The following is a 17543-nucleotide window of genomic DNA, read 5'->3' on the forward strand; positions in this document are numbered from 1 at the left end:
GTAACGGTCTTCGCAGCGTTCACTCCTCTCACTTAGTCACAGTGACCACTCCTTTAGATAGTAACAGTCTTTTAAAGATGGAACAATGGGTTTAAGTAGCGTTAGCTTCTCACGCGAATAAAATGACTTTCACATTATACACTAGTGCTACATTTCCATTGTTCGGGTATTTCAGCTTCAACTAACAACTTCTACTCACTTTAAATCTTACGCAAGTTAACATGGAGCTAGATACTGTTGCCGGCAATGCTCGCACAAGGTGTTAGAACGGCAGACTTCACTCGCCAGCTTCTTTGACACCAGCTCAGTGGGTCGCACTGCTTTCCCGACTCCAGCCACAACTTCAACTGCTGCTGGCTTCTTAGGGACCCACACCCTTCCTCTGAAGGTGTCTCCAGTCCAGCTTCACATTTCTGGATCCCCTCTCACTCCAGAGACCAATGACTTGACAACTGCACCTCGCCTCGTTCTCCAGCACGTTCTCTGCACAGCAACCACGGTAATCGGGCTCACATGGGGAAAACCAGCTCTCCTGCACGTCTTTAACTGGGCATCCTCTGCACTTCAGAGTTTGGGGGGGGGGAACAGGACTCTCTCAGAAGAACAAAATTTCCAGGTCCAATTGGTCCCTTATGTTCAGCTTTTACGCAATTCCTTTGCGAGCCAGTGGTTGATATTTTTAATATTGTTTTCTAAGTTTGTTGGGCAGCACTTGTTGGTTTGAAGCTTGAAGCTGATCAAGCTATAAATTCAATGTAGTAATGTTGTCTTTAAATAAAAAAAGACAGAAACCAAATAGCTTGCGCCCTCAGCTCAGTTTATTTTTCACTTAAGTTCCAATGTTTGTGCCCTCTACACGTGTTTCACTGTCTTAGGTTTCAGACAGATCTTCAGGAGGGAATAGCTAAGAAATTAATTACATATTTGTTCGTTATACAATTGTTTCTCAAAATTGGATCTAAAAAATAAAGAAAAAAAAACTATTTTCAGCATAATGTCCTTTTGTATGAGTTGCAGTGAAAACGAAACAAAGTTAGAAAGTGCTGCATGAATTAATCTCATTCTCAAAAAAGGAGGAGCAGTCAGGTGATTGAAGCTATCACATGACCGCTACACCGACCATATATAAGAACGGCAGGAAAACCAACAGATACATCAGGTTATCAGGCCTTAAGAAGAACGCTGAAGAGCAGAATTTGAAAATATCTACCAAAAATGAAGGTAAGCTCAGGATCTGATTAGATATTAGGCACTGGTTGATTAGGGGCAAGCCGCACAACATTAGCTAATTGAAGTGTCCATCTTTTCCTAGCCCATAGTGTGCAATTTTCAAATTGGAACTACCGCATAGAAATTAAGATGTTCAAATCAAATGAAAAAGATTAAGAGAAAATTGTGAGTGAGTATATAAGCTTTATATTAGTGTCTGCAACTCATACAAAAGGACATTATGCTGAAAATAGGTTTTTTTTCTTTATTTTTTAGATCCAATTTTGAGAAATTGTATAACGAACAAATATGGAATTAATTTCTTAGCTATTCCCTCCTGAAGATCTGTCTGAAACCTAAGACAGTGAAACACGTGCAGAGGGCACAAAAATTGGAACTTTAAGTGAAAAATAAACTCAGCTGAGGGCGCAAGCTATTTGGTTTCTGTCTTTTTTTATTTAAAGACAACATTACTCTCTCAGAACAAGCAGGTGAAATCGGCTGTTTGTATGTTCCGGCGTCCCTCTTGTTCTGCCCCTTCTGCTTGGTTTGCCAGTCTTGTGCTTTCTTCCTTCTGCTACTACTGCTACAGCTTGCATTCAAGTCACAGTTCCAGCTCCTTCCTCTCCTTCCCATAGCCTGCACCCGAGGAAGCCTTTTATGCCTCCTAGGTTCCTTCAGGTGTGGGCTGTTAGGCTGAATTGTCTGAATATTGCAACTATGTGCCTCTTCAGCTCTCTTCCTCATCCCAGTACTCATGAGATTATGGCACCTGTAGTCCCCAATAACAAAGTTAGTTCTTTTAGGTATTTGCTTGACTTTGATGGTAGATTCACTTCCCTCAAAGTTATTTAAAAGTGAACCTTTAGGATTAAATGTCACAGAGGAAGGTATTTTATTTAAGACAACATTTCCAGATTCCTTTAGATTGTACCCTTGTGAGCAAGGAGGGTGCTTAGCTTGGAATACCCAAAAGGATCTTTCGATTGTTAAGGATTGTTTATGTTTTATAATATTTGGGTCCTTAGATTTTTTATGTGGGTCAGGGACATTATCACAATAAATCATTACCTCTTTAAGTAACCTAGAAAGGTTCTTCCTTTCAGAGGAAAAATACAGTGTCTCATCCCACAGCATCTCCTCACCACCCTGGGCCTGGTCTCCTTGCAGGTGATCCGCCCACAGTACACCACCCCCAGGGTTAAGATCAGGAAGCGTCTGCCTTTCTCTGGCCACATGGGAGGAGAGTTTAGAAGGGTTTCAGTGAGGGTTCCATGGGATTCTTCACTCTTCTCTCATGATGTTAGGCCGTCCTCCCTTTGTCAAAGGTCCCAAAGGTTGTCCTCTTCTCGAAGGTCTCCTTCTCTCCTTTACTTCCCTCTTCTGAGGCCAAGGGGCTCTCCCGCTCTATTACGCATCCCCTCTTCTGAGGATCAAAGTCAATCTCTTGCTTACTGCTTTCTTCCTGCCCCTCCCTCACCACCCAGTTGTCTTGGGTCTTAAGGGGCTCTCCTGGCCCTCACTGGAGCACACGCCCGTTCTATGTTGCCAGATTACCCGCTTCTTCACAGGAGTACACCCCTCTTCTGGGGTTGAGGGAGTCATTCTCCCCCCTCACTTGAGAACACCCCTTTTTAGGCTCAATAAGTTCCCCTTCCCTGGTACTCGCCAACTTGCTCAACACACTTCTCTCCCCATCTACCTGCTCAGAGATACCCTCTGTGATTTTTAGCCTCAGTTTTAAAGCACTCACTGCCCTCCCATTTGGTGAGGCAAACTTTTGAACGGATTGGTGAATTGACTTCCTATTCCAAGCCAGGGGAGGGAAGTCAAACGGCTTGTCACCATTTTGGATTTCCTCAGTTTGTTGCCATTGCCGGAACTGGTGTTGGCCAACCTGCAGCAGCCACTTTACGGAGGGTGAACCCGGAGCCTTACAGACCAGAAGACTGGCTGCTTAGAGAAAGGTGGAGCTACTGAACGGTTCAACGCCAAGGTGAGGGAAGTCTGAAGACAGGTGCTTCCTGACTAACCTGTGGCAGGATGGTGATAATATTGGTCGCCTGATGGTGGGGGTGAGAGAAATACCCAGTGAGGTTAACACTTTGAAACACAATTTCTGGTTGAGACCCAATGTAAAAGACTAAGAAACCGGAGACAAAGAGCTTCCAAGAAAGTACCCGATACAAGAATCCACAGAACATGACCCCTGGTAGAGATTGTCAGTGAACTAGTGAAATCAAAAAGACTGGAGATAGTAGGGACTGCAGGTAATCCCTGGAAGAGCCGTCACTGAAGGAAATGTTTATTTTTGCTTGATTAGCTTATGGTTGGACATTTTGAGCCTAGGATTGAAGAACTTAACATCATCAGGCTACCACGCTTGGAAGCACAAATAGCAGAGTCCCTTGAGGGTCCTATCACCCCGGATGAGGTCATGGCTGTCATTAGATTACTGCCCACTGGGAAAGCACCGGGACCAGATGGACTCCCAGGAGAGTATCATAAGGCCTACGAGGACATCTTAGCCCCATCCTTAGCCCAAGTGTTTAATGAGGCATACGAACTGGGCCACCTTCCGGACACCATGAGGGAAGCTACTATTATCCCCCTATTTAAACCCAACAAAGATAGCACGGAATGTGGCTCATACAGGCCCTTGTCCTTGCTAAACGTGGATGACAAGATCCTAACAGCAACACTGGCACTGAGGCTGCGCAAGGCCATCCCCCTCCTAATCCACCGAGACCAGTCCGGGTACGTACCTGGTCGTTCATTACCGAAAATTTACGCAAACTGCATCATTTCATACACAGTACAGAAGACAGACTGGATGAATGTGCAGTGGCGTCCCTAAACGCTTGTAAGGCATTCGATTAGGTCCGATGGATATAGCTACATGCCACTTTGACCAAAATGGGAATAGGGCCAGAATTCATAAAGTGGGTGCTCTCTGTCGACCGCAGCCAGTTTCTTCAAAACCAGCATTTTCACCGCGGAGCGGTGAGCGGAGCGTGTGCAGAGGGTGTGCAGTCTTCTGCAGTCTTTCCTCTCTGTCGACCGCAGCCAGTTTCTTCAAAACCAGCATTTTCACCGCGGAGCGTGTGCAGAGCGTGTGCAGAGCGTGTGCAGAGGGTGTGCAGAGCGTGTGCAGAGGGTGTGCAGAGGGTGTGCAGAGGGTGTGCAGTCTTCTGCAGTCCGCGGCAGGAGGAGCGGATGGAGCCTATCGAGGAGACCCAGGCCCATACCTCCGTGCCGTGTCTCACCTCATTTGAATCAACATCAGAAGCGTCGCTTCGGACTCTGCGGAGCTCTTCAAAAACTTTGGAGAGTCACAAGTCCAAAGCATCTTCACATGTCAAAAGACTGAAGGAGGTAAGACCCCCCCCTAAGACTACTATGTCTATTCCTAGCTCTCTCTCTCCATCGGTAATGAGCTCGCTAGAATCTACAACTCCTTCGAGCTTAGCGAACACACTGTGCCCAAAATCTCTGGATAAGATAAACAGGGTCCTGAACACGGCAGAGCTCGCTGTAGTCACAAAGTTTGGTAACGGTGTACCACTCTGCCTGAATACATCAACAACGACCTCTTTGTCTAAAGAAACGGCAAAATCAAATCCCACAAAAAACAGTCATGAAGCAGTCTCCTTAACAGTCACCTCCCCAACTCCGCAAACTTTACCTGGCCGTTTGGAGCCCCGATGTCGTGGCGTGCTGTCTCCAGATGCTTCCGCGGACCCGGCGGACACGGAGGGCTCGGTGGGTTTCCGACCGCCCCCTCGGCCTGAGGCTCTGTTGGGGACGTGCCTGGTTCCGGACGGCGGCCTCGCGCCCGCCCAGTTGCCTCTGCCTTCCCGTCCCCCTTGCGGGGCGAGGGGTGCCTCGGCTCTGGCCGCCGGAGGGCGACAGGGTGATGCCCCTGAGCAGGGGTTTCTGGGCGTGGGTGTGGGTGCGAGCCCTCTGAGAGGCGGGACGCTCGGGACCCTTGGAGACCGGGAGGTGGAGGGTCTGGTCGCAGGGCCACTGGGCGCGGAAGTGGGGTCTCCCCTACGGGTCCCGGAGGACGCCCCTGCCGCCTCTTTGCTGCTTTGCGACGTGCAGCAGCTAGGGCCGGGAGGCCCCGCGGAGGTCGTTCCGACACCAGCAGTCCCGGGAACTTTCGCATCGACAATGGTAGTGGAAGCACAGGTCCATGTCCACACCTCGCCAAGGCTCCAAAACATACTCCACACCACCCCCTGGTGTCCACCTTGTGAAGCTCCTTCCAGCGCCTTTCCACCTACGAACGAAGCAGAAATACTGTCGATGCCCAGTGAGACCCTAAAGGACCCCCTGGTGAAACCTGGTCCCTCCAGCGACGGTTCTCACTCAGATAAAAGGCTAACTCCGCCTTTGCGTCACACAACTCAAAGTCCTGGCTCCGAACGTGAAATTAATCACGGTGGCGAGATCTTAAAACAAAAACCGAAAAAGAAAAAAAAGTCCATAATAAATGTGAAACAGAAGCAATCCAACTCAAAAAAACCAGGGAAGCAAAATTTACCGACACCACTGCTCTCCAGCGCACTCAAGGATTTTATCAACAAACAATATAAAAGAAAGCTGGATCAGACAAACGAATTATCCGATGCGGAAATTTTGGAAGCAATTCAAGACCTTCCACCGGTAAACAAAGTAAGGAAACTAATGTCAGAGACACCAAATCAGGCTCAGATCCAATTAGCGATCCAAACTCAATTACTAGGATCAAAAGAGACCCTTAAGATTTCTGGCTCGGATAAAACATCACAAAAATCTGCAGTAGATATTAATAAAGAGGTGCAACGGATCAAGGACCCCAATAGCGAAACGGAAACTGCACCTCGACCGCTAAACGAAGAAGATCCCGCGGCATCTGGCAACCAAAATAACCTAGTGCCTACAGAAACTTCTCCGAAAGCAAATAATCAGAACATCAACAAAGAATCGGGGCCGCCGAATGAAAAACAACTGTCCTCAACACCGATTTATGGCCAAGTTTCCAGCAGGAATCCATCTCAGACAATACCAGAGCCTCGTCCCCTTGCAGCTCGCTTAAATTTTGACGACGGCCAGACCCAAACGGAAGTGCTTTCAGAAACTCTTGATTCGTTCATTCAACACTCTTCGCGGCCCCCATCTCCTCTAAAAAATCGCAGACTCAGCGAAATAAATAACGTAGGAAACAAGGATTCTCCAGCCAAAAAAACTGATCTTCCTATAATCATGTCTGCAATCACAATAGCCTTAGCGCCATTCGGAAAACTCTACGAATCGATCAACGATACACTGAAGGACAACTCAGTACTAACGGCAATGATGCATTCGAAACTGATCTTCGTAGAAGGCTATATTACAGCTTTAGATCAAAGGAACAAGGCCCAGAACGAACTGTGGGATTCGAATCTAAATAAACTAGAAGGTCTAATTCAGCATCTGAACCAACCATCGACAACAACCTTCGAAAAAGTCACGCAGACCGAAGTACGTTCCAGCCCGCTCGCAGCGGCCCCGATATTTTCAAACAAAAAGGAACAACCGTCCCAGCATCCAGCGGCCGCTTCTTTACATCATAACGGAGCAGAAATTGCAGCACAGCAAGTAATATCAGATCCAAAAGACAAGCTCTTGTTAAAAATCACCACGGTCAGCGAATCTAACTCCAACGGATCACGGACTGTCTCGGCTTTGGACCCCCTGATGTCCTCACGAACCAAACAAAGAGACTTGAGGAAAGAAATTGTTAAGACGCCTTCCAGTTCTCAAAACCCTAACAAATCAGTTATTTGCTGCACTACGTCGCCAAAAACTACAGAGGAGTTCCTAGCACAAAGCTCTCTGATGGAGATAACTCAGCATTTGGTCACAATTGAAGAAAGCCCGACGCTACCAACAAGACCAATCGATCAGCCCTTAGTCACTCCGAAAAGCTCGAGCCAGACCCCAGTTGGGGTAAGTATTAATACTACAACCAAAATACAAGCAGACAAAATCGCCAAACCAAAAGCGTTCGTAACTGAACCGAAAGAGCAAAAGGATTCATCTCTTAAGAGAGATCGATCTAACAGAAGAACACCTCCTGTGACCCACCCAAGGAAGGAACATACAAGCACCAGTGACCGGCGTCTAGAATTGACCCGTCTCTTCAAAATTGAACAAAAAAGCACTAGTGACCATTATATGATCCTGAACAGAAATACAGTCCTTAAAATATTAAAAAAGGTGAAATTTCTGAAGAATCTAAAATCAGACGACTTTACCCTTATAGAGCCCTACCACAGAATGAATAAAGCAAAAGCCTTTCTCCACATTAAATCCCATGCGATGATCGAACTCTCACAAGAAACATATGGGGAGCTTGCCCACCTGGGTTTTAACTTCTATGAGATGACATCCTCAACCCGAAACGATCGGCAAAAAGAAAAAGACACTCATTCCCCAAGAAGATATTATAGATATAAATCCCGAATAGAAGACCTGTACGGAGCAACAAGGGAAAGAAGTCCACGTCTAACTACTAATAAACCACAAAAAAATCAACAGTTCTACACCATATGGCTCCACTCCAAATGCTTGCTCAAGACACACCACAAGGAGAGGCGAGAAAACAGCCTACAGAGAGGACGACAAGACCAAACAAGATTACGAACATAAACAATTCTATTCAACAAGCCATCGAAGTCGTATCCAAGATGAGAGATTGTCGGTACCTATTCGAAAAGCCACAGAGAAACATGCAGATCGGTCTCCAATGGCTTCCGAAAAAACTCCAAAGGAAAGCAAATGGTCCTGGTTCCGCTCTATCCTAACATCAGGAGACAAAAGATAGCAACCATCTGGGCGGACATTGATGAAGAAACACTCCCCCAACTCAGCAGACCCAATAGACGCGAGTGATACCATAAGTATAGCATCCTGGAACACCAGAGGGCACGTGCATCTCACTAGGCCTGACTCGCATGATCTTGGCTTACACGACATCATATGCCTTCAGGAAACATGGCTTCGGGAAAAACCTGATTTAGATGGCTATCACATCGAAATCTCCCCGGCATTTAAAGGTCCTCTGGGCCGTCCTTCTTCGGGCTTACTAACAGCGATTAAAACAGGATCTGGCATAACCATCACAGAAGTTATAACCTGTAGCTATGAAATTCTGGCAGTGATGACCACATGGAATTCTACATCTGTTTTTTACAACTCAAACACAGCAGAGCGGGTAGCTATCATAAACATATATTGGAATCCGCAAAAGATCTCTACAGTGAACATGTGCGATAAAGTGGCAAACATCATCGATGAGATCGCAATTAAATATAAATCTCCAAACATCCTGATTTGCGGAGACCTGAACGCTAACTGCCTACCATCCAGCGAACCAGAAGGTTTGGACTCGGCAAAATCATCCGCTTCAACTAGAGGTCTGGTGTGGAACACCATCATGAAATCCAGAAATCTGCTTAATGCGGCCTCTGTTACGCAGCAAAACTCGCTGATTCCGACTTGGGAACGCGGCGGGTCCTCCACTACCCTCGACTATATCTTTGCCTCTGAATCAGTTTTTTACAATATAACTGCCTTCGAAGTCATTAAAACAAAGTATACCACAATCTACTCAATGTTTTCTGCAAAAGCAATCGTCCTACACCTCAATATTATGACACCGCCATTGAGACGAATTCTCAAAACACCCGCTTACGTATGACTGATTCTGATTCTGATGTCCAAAAAGTCGATGACCTTTTTTCCATCCAAATGTCTGATCCTACATCTAGAACGGACCTGGCAAGATCGAGCTACATTCCGCTTCTTCTTCCGTTTAAGAAACCGAGAAAAATCAGCACTCATCCTCCCACTCAGCACACCCACGAATACAACACAGTCTTAGTCACCAAACGTCAATCTATAAGAAAACTAAAGAGAGACACAGTCACTAAGAATCAGCCAGCACTCTGGGAAAACCTTGCCATAGAAACAAGACACTATAAACAATGGCTGAGAAACTCTAGAGAGTTACTTTACCAATTTGACGCCGAGGCGATGTTGAAGGCTCTGATAAATAAAAAGCCCCGCGACTTCTGGTCGTTAATCAATAAACCGTACAAACTTCAAAACTCGCTGATGATAAACCCAGTTACAGAAGCTAAATGGACCGACCATTTTCGAAAACTGTTCGAGCCAGTCAAAGGAAACACCTACGAACCAGAACAACAAAAAGATTCAGCCTGGATCGACCAGATAGAAATCGACGAAATCAAATCAATCATTTTGAAATTGAAACCATCGAGAGCCCCGGGCCCTGACGGGCTCGCTAACTGCAACCTCAAACAAAATCCAGAGGAATGGGCGAACCTTATCTGCTCAATTTTTAAAGTTTGCCGAGAAAGTAAAACCATTCCGGACTCATGGTCAAAAGCTTTGATCGTTCCGATTTTTAAAAAGGGAGCCAGAGACGATCCCTCGAATTACAGGCCAATAGCCTTGTTAGATGCCATTGGAAAAGTTTTTGCTACAATCCTACTGAATCATTTTCGCAAATGGGCAGCCACTGCTGGCTGTTCAGATTTTCTCCAAACTGGATTCCAAAAAAATGCAAGTACAAGTGCAAATATTCTGTGCTTGAACCTACTCAAAGACAGAGTTATGACTGGATCTTCACGGATTTACCTAGCGTTCGTTGACCTGTCGGCTGCTTTTGACAGAGTGAACAGGTCCAAACTATGGTCCAAACTTAAGTGTTGGAAATGTCCTGCGACCATTTTGGACCCAATAATCAAACTTCACTCCGAAACCAGTATAAAAGTATGCCTAAATAATCAAGGCCTAATGTCTAACTCTATCCCGACTTTTCGAGGAGTAAAACAGGGTTGTCCCCTGGCCCCTGCTCTGTTCATATCATTCCTAGGAGATTTCAAAGAGTCCCAATCTAAAACCAGATCCTTTCCTCCGAAAATAGGCAACACTCAGGTGCCTAGACTTCTATATGCGGATGATTTAATATTGCTTGATCAGACCCAGATCGGTTTGCAACGACAACTAGACAACCTTTCGACCTATACCACCGAAAACAACTTGGAAATCAATAAATCGAAAACCAAGATAATGATTCTCCAAAAACAAGGCACCAAAAAGAAAGTGGCTTTCAATTGGCTCCTCTACGACACCAAAATAGAAGTGGTCGAGTCGTTCAAGTATCTCGGAATTCAACTCGACAGCACAAAATGGGCCAGGAACCTGCAAAATGACCTATGGGCGAAGGCTAAGAATCTAGCTGCGCAATTGAGAGCTGTTGATCGGAAATACGGGAAATTCTCTCTGCAACCAGCTATCAACTTTTACAAGGCCAAGATTATCCCCTCGTTGACTTACGGCATGGACGCCACCCCGTCTATTCCTCAGGGCCTCTGGGTCAAACTCGAAGGTTTTATCTGGAGATCGGTGCTGGGTTTACCTAACTCCGTTGCTGTAGCCCCGATCCGACGGGAACTCGGTCTTGTCTCCCTAAAAGCGGTGGTGGACATCGCAACTCTATATCTGTACAGGAAAGTCATCCATCCGGAGAGCCTAGAAAACTATCGAATAATTGCCGAAGAGATCGAGAAGGGCAATAACCAAACGATGAATAAATGGGCTCAGGACCAAAACTTGAAATTGGAGGAAATCGCTTGTACTAAAGAAGAATTAAAGTACAATCCTGTTAGGATTAAAACCAAACTACAGTGTACAGATTGGATCCTGACAATCGAAAAAGCAACTGGTAATAAATTATTAGCCCATCTTCCTACGAACATCAACAAATTGAAAGAACCAATGGCATATTGCAAACGATATCCCAACAAAGCCTTAATGAGAACCTTCCTAAAAGCCTGTCTCAACGTTCTCCCGACGCAGGAAATTCTGGCGATCTGGACAGGATCCACGACAAAAGCCTGTAGACTTTGCAAAAACGCTGTAGAAATAGAATCCATCAGACATCTGCTAATGCTCTGTCCTGCCCTGCACCAAGAAAGGATGGCCTTTTTCAGCTCCCTGACTGCTAACTCGCTTGCAAGCAATGAAGGCATCTGGTGGAACCGCTTAATTACTGGGGATGGCATACAGCGTCAGCTAAACTGTTGAACTTAGCATTCCAAAAAATTACTTTGACCACTGCCATTTGACGCAGCATCTCTTTATGGGTGGAAGCTTAGTCCTTGTTCCCCTGGTGATGCTTTTCACTCTCCTTCTCTTGAGCTCTTGTAAAAATCTTGTTTGATTATACACAAGTAAATAAAAAAAAAATATATAAATAAAGTGGGTCATGCTTACCTACACCAACCCCACTGCCAGAGTGCGCACTAACAACACCTCAGACAAATGGAATCTATTCCGTGGCACATGGCAGGGATGTCCCCTATCCCGCATGCTATATATTATAGCCATCGAACCAGCAGCAGCATACCTCAGACAGGAGTATGGAGACGGAGGCATAGTATTCGATAGGGTAACTCACTTAGTCTCGATGTATGCTAATGACATGCTCCTATACCTCAAGGACCCCGCAGACATACCACTTTATATTTTGGAAACGCTAGAGGGATTCTGCAGATACACTAGGATTCAGATAAACCACAATAAATCCTGTCTGTACCCCCTAGCTGCCCTCAGTAAGTCCAGCGCTGAAACCCTCCCAACTGTAGCCCTCAAATGGGAACCCACCTCCTTTAAATACCTGGGCATCACGATTCACCGAGACCCCAAGACGGAACACGCGTTGAATACAGCCAGAGCAAAGGAAGGCTTGGTGAAATCAATGGCTTTTTGGAGCAAACTACCGCTCTCGGTTGCAGGCAGAGCAAGCCTACTCAAGATGGTGGCGCTACCCAGACTTCTTTCTTCACTAATGTCCCGTACAATATCCCGCAAAAATTCTTTAAAGACTTGAATAAGCAATGCAGGAAATTCCTGTGGCAAGACGGGAGACACAGTCGCCCTGGAAACGCTGCAAAGACCTTATGACAGAGGCGGTCTAAAGGTCCCCAATTTTGAGCTTTCCTACCTGGCTGGGCAACTGAAACATGCGATCCAGTGGATGGCCGATGACACCTCATGCGACACTTGGGGGGAGTGCTGCACTCCCCCAACTGTTACTTAGGGACCTGCTCTGGAGCGCACCAGGAAAAAAACGACAATACACACCTAATCCAACTCGGGACCCAGATGTGGAAACATGCCTGCAAAACTGCGGTACTACCCGACCCCTTCTCACCTCAGATCCCGATCGTGGCCATCATGTCAACCAGACCAGAGGACCAAAGGACAATAAGGAACAAATGGGAATCATGTGGCGTCGCTACCCTGGGAGATCTGGGGGGCGGGGGGACGACCAGGGTATCCTTACGTTTACAGAACTACAGGAGTCATCAGGGATACCAACAGGGCAGTTCCTACTGCATAACGCTATAGTTAAGAAACTGGCAGACCGATGGCCCACAGCGGAGAACCTCGACACAGGTCACAAGTGCATTGAGAACTTGTTGGGCGCTGCGGAAGGGGGCCATTAAACCTCCAGAATTTATGAAACATTGCTTGACCATACCACCCGGCATGACCTCAAATGCAAGAAGAAATGGGAACAGAACTCAACCTACAGTTTGAAGACACTGAATGGGAAGCCATAACACATTATCATAAAAAAATTCCAGGAATGCCCGACTACAGCTTATACAATTTTATATAATTAATAGAGCATACCCTACTCCAGACATTATCTCCAGATTCAGAGGAGCCGGAACTAAAGTGTGACCCAAATGCACAGAACCACAGGCGGGGATGACCCACATGTTCTGGGGATGCCCAGCAATATAAACCTTCGGGGCACACATCAAAGCCAAAGTGGCTGAGGCGGACATCACCTTAGAGGTACAGACACCGAAAGCGTGCATCCTGGGGAGATACCCCAGAAACAGAAAGAACAAGCCTCTGAACAAACTTAAAGACCTAATGTACATCCTTGTGAAAAGACGCATCACCATGAACTGGAAACGTCCCAAAGCCCCAAGTTTAACACAATGGTGGGAAGACCTCAGGAGATGGTCGACGGCTGAAACGGGGGCTTGGGAGACCGCCCAATGCCAACAAAAACTAGACACTTCCAACAATCTTCTGCAATGGATGGCGCTCAGAGTGTCTCTGTTTTGTCCGGAAAGGGAAAGTTCCTCCTGCGAGGACATGAATAGCCCATGAGAACTCCAGAGGCACGCAGATTATGGGGCAGTTTGGTATGGACTTGGACAGTTGGGAGGGAGGGAAGAGGAGGAGTTACTAATGATGTGATAATTGACATACAAAGACTTGAATTTGTATTGTTTAAAGGGAATAATTAAAAAAAGTTTTTAAAAAAAATACTTTGTAGATCAGAGTGTGCCCAAGAGGTGCAAAGACTTGTAAGAATGGGTTTGGAACTGTTTGTGTTGTGATCATTGATACCACAGTGAGTTTTCCATTTGGAGTTTCTCCAGTAGATCCTATAGTGGTTTGGTCTAACCACTTTCCAGAAAGATAATTAAATAAAGCTGGGGCTGAGCCATTTTTAAAAGGGTTGCGTGTCGTTGCTCGACCTCACTACATTAGCCTGATCCTTACCACAGTAGTTTGATCTCTGCCATCCTTCTCAGACTTGATTTGAACATTTCTCCTTCTGGCAAGTTGGTCTATCTCCCAGCCTTCCCCTGATCACTGTCTGGAACTTTTACATTTTACTTGGCACAGCTGCTGAGGGAGAACATTGACTCACTAAAGCTGATGCTGACCTTCGAGACCTGCATCTTGAATCCCTTAAAGGGGTTAGTGCCCATTCTTAATTTAGGCAACAGGCTTTGGTTATCAGGAAGCGACTGCTTCCAGAGCCGGAGGACAGATATCAGCATCTTCGGAGGATTGGTGCTGGAGCCTCCCATAAATCTAACACCTGATTCACAACATCAACTTCAACCACAATTAAAAAATGACTGCCACCTTTTTGGTCTGCCTCCCTGCAAATTTCATATTGGGCCAATCATCTCTTCCTCTAGCAGTGGAACTACAAGTATTACTAAAATTGAAAATAGACCTATTTGTTGGGCCCTTTTCACTTAACTTCAATCCCACAAAATTCAAGGTAGCGTGCACAAAGAGTTCCCCTTTTAGCTTGGACTGGGAAATATTGAGCTTCCAAAGTCACAGGTTTCATGGCTTCTGAATTAAAACTCCCTGGCTGTTTTTCCCCCCAGATTGAAAAGTCAGAATTCAATCTCACTCATCAAAACATTGTCGTCCTGTATGGAGAGTGGGGGATTAAAACATAGTAGACCTCTTAATAGCTTGAGCTAGGCAAAGCTTTTTATTGCTTTGCTTTTAGACATTTGATTAGAAAAAACAAGCACGATGAAAACAATATAAACCTCTGCTAAAAAAAAGCACTAAAACATTAGTGTAATCAATACAAGAATACTAGAATGAAACACCATAAATTATCATAAATTCAAACAAAACAAAAGTAAAAAATGAAACCTTTAGCATAAACGTTAGTATAGACGCAGTGGTTTTAACGTCACTTGAGTGAACATGGCATGGATTTTAACTCAATCAATTAGGCCCAAGATCACCTGCCTGTCTGGTAGTGCAAGATTATAGAAGCCTACGTACGTCTATGCAAATTCCATTTACAGCTGTTAATGCCATAGAGTCCAACCAAATTAACACACCACAGGCTGCAAGCTGATGAAATAGGCGCTGGTCACTCTCGCAGCCAATGGCTCAAATGTATGTATAACCCATATAATTAATAATAACAGAGGTACCTTCAAGGTCACAATACTTCAAAAGTGATAGGGTGCACGTTCCAAGCCAAAAATCTGCTTCCGTCAACCCCGCCTTCACTAGTTCAAGCTTTGTTTTGGCTCCCTAGAAAACAAATCCCCCAAAAGCCAGGCGATTTAATGCTGTGTATGTTTTTGACAAATGACACATCTAAGATTATTCAATATCACCATTCCATTGTAATAATGCACTCCAAAAGCTTACTTAGTTGAAGCATAAACCACAAGCAAAACAGAGGGTTGTCAGCAGTGTGTATTTTGGTGCAATGTAGTGCAAGGTAAAATCAATTGCGGCACAGAAGAACTACTTTTCGCTGGGCAGAGGCTAGGGTATTTACTACAGAATTGAGGTAGTCCCGGTAATGTTTTCATACCCTCTAGATTTCCGCCTTAACTGTAGTTTCTCTGCGGCCTTTCTGCAGACTATCGATAGGCTGCCCCACTTAGCCCCATTTCCTTTGCTTCACTGGATTTCAGGGCAGCAGGCCAATTCCTGGATCAATGTGCCACCCATAGGATTAATGGTGCATGGTCTTGGCGCCAGCTCCAAGCGGTGTGCTGCTGGGATACAGCCACACTTCAAAACTGAGGTAAACAGGGGTATTTTCCCACCCATACAACTGCATTCACCCCACTCATCGTGCACCTGTATTATTAGTCTGTGCATTCATGCACCCTTCCAACCTTATTCATCCCCTAATCAATCCACTCTAACAACCAGTGACCCACTCAACAACCCATTCTTACTCCCCCACCTATTCATTCAACCAGCATTCCATCCACACATAAGATATTCAACCACTCATAATATATTCACCTTTCTAACTAAACTCACCCACTCAACCTTAAATTACCCATTCAATCGGCCATTCATGCAATGATGCTCGCCCACCCATCCAGCTAAACGCATTCAACCACTCAACCATTAATACAACACAATTCCCCCACTCATCCATCCACCAACTCAACTATGTTCAACCACTTACCTACTAGCGCATCCTTAAACAAAACATTGGTATTGGCTTTACCAATGTTTGTTTTAAGTGGTTTGTGCGGTGGAGATAAAAGAAAGCCAAAAGGCAAGCATATAGAAACCTGTGCAACACAAAGAGAGATGAAAGACTCACATCTGCGCGCTCAGCACTGATAAACTCCCACTGTACATGCTGTGTAAAGTTAGAATCAGGTAAGAATCAGTTTATAATGAGATGTATTTGCAACAATAAGAATTACTTGATGAGATAACTAAAGATAGGCATGTACTAATTGTACCTGCAATTCGCTGTAATGATCCCTGTATCCAGGAAAAGACCCAACGTAAAAACGTTCTCAAAACAATCGTGGTCCGTGGCTGTGCACATATAATGACTTCTTCTCAAAGCTTTCGAAGTTAAACATTTCAGAGCAAGTAAATCATATCTGTATTCATTCAAGCGAAGCCTGCCATTCTCCAAAGAAGTGTCCTTAAACGTATATGAATGATTCTGCGAAGATACCAGGTTAACTTGGCCACAAATATCCAGCACTCGGTCTAGATGAGATCACTTCCCGGAAACAATTAACCTGGACGTCCAGATTACAATAAAGAAATATATTAATACGTGTGTCAGCAGACACATTACCACAGAGAAAGGATACACAGGCAGGCGTCGCTGGGGAGTGGGGAGAGGAGTCCTAGCCTCAGGTGTTTCGGTTATAGCCCCGGATAGAAGCTGAGGGAAAACAACCAAAAGGCTATCTAGTCCCGGCATTATAGCGCCGCAGCCCCGAATATTTTACAAACCAAGCAAAACTCCGCCAGTCCCAAACCCTCCCCTGCCGTCCGTTGTTATCAGGTGTACACAACAAACATTTGGACACATGACATCTCTAAAATCACGGTTCAAGTAACGCACCTGGAATATATTTCGGTTTCCCCACTGTAGCCGGACACAACTGCAGTTAAACAGGTCCGGTTTTAGTGACCTACCGAGAAGACCCACCCAGGCCGGTCCCAAAGAGTAGTGGCTTCACTTGGTTGCGCGTTACGTTCAGGCCGTGGACGTAACTCTGTAGTCGTAACTCTGTAGTCCACGCTAGCGCATTAGCCTTCGCGACCTCCTCGCCGTTTTGAGATTTGAATAACACGTGCCTACAGAGGTTGCCGATTAGAGGATAACAAAGACGGTGCAGGAATTTCCTGGTGAATGTTTCAATTTCGGACTTGTGGTCCTTTGCAGAACAGGGAAATATTTGTTTCCTTCTGTTGGGTGTCAATTTGTTCTGCGATAAGGGGTGTTTGGGATTTGTAGATTACAGCAGATTGGAGGTAGTAGAATGATTTGGAACTTAGTGCTGTGTACAGGAGTGATCGATCCTGTGTGATGGGGACTTTGTGCAGTTGTCATGTGCACGGGTCGGGCAGGTTGTCCTTTGCAGAGGGGAATACTTGTTTTACATGCGCAGAGTGTGTGTGTTTGGGGTGTGTGGCTGGAG

General features: G+C 45.5%; 1 protein-coding gene across 3 annotated transcripts in view; it reads right to left on the reverse strand.

Moving 5' to 3' along the window:
- Positions 1-17233, reverse strand: part of EXD1 (exonuclease 3'-5' domain containing 1) — a 1277614-nt gene extending 1260381 nt beyond the window's left edge. Inside the window, exon 1 of one of the 3 annotated variants that reach the window (XM_069638368.1) lies at positions 17038-17233. The gene's annotated coding sequence lies outside the window, so the exon portion shown is untranslated. Of the gene's footprint in view, positions 1-15050; positions 15130-16963 lie in introns of those variants that run through there. The other 2 variants (XM_069638367.1, XM_069638369.1) reach the window with 2 other exon arrangements.
- Positions 17234-17543: the final 310 nt, after the last annotated feature.

Source organism: Ambystoma mexicanum, chromosome 14 (genome assembly GCF_040938575.1).
Source record: "Ambystoma mexicanum isolate Mex_15411 chromosome 14, UKY_AmexF1_1, whole genome shotgun sequence".
In the NCBI taxonomy this organism is placed as follows: Eukaryota; Metazoa; Chordata; class Amphibia; order Caudata; family Ambystomatidae; genus Ambystoma; species Ambystoma mexicanum.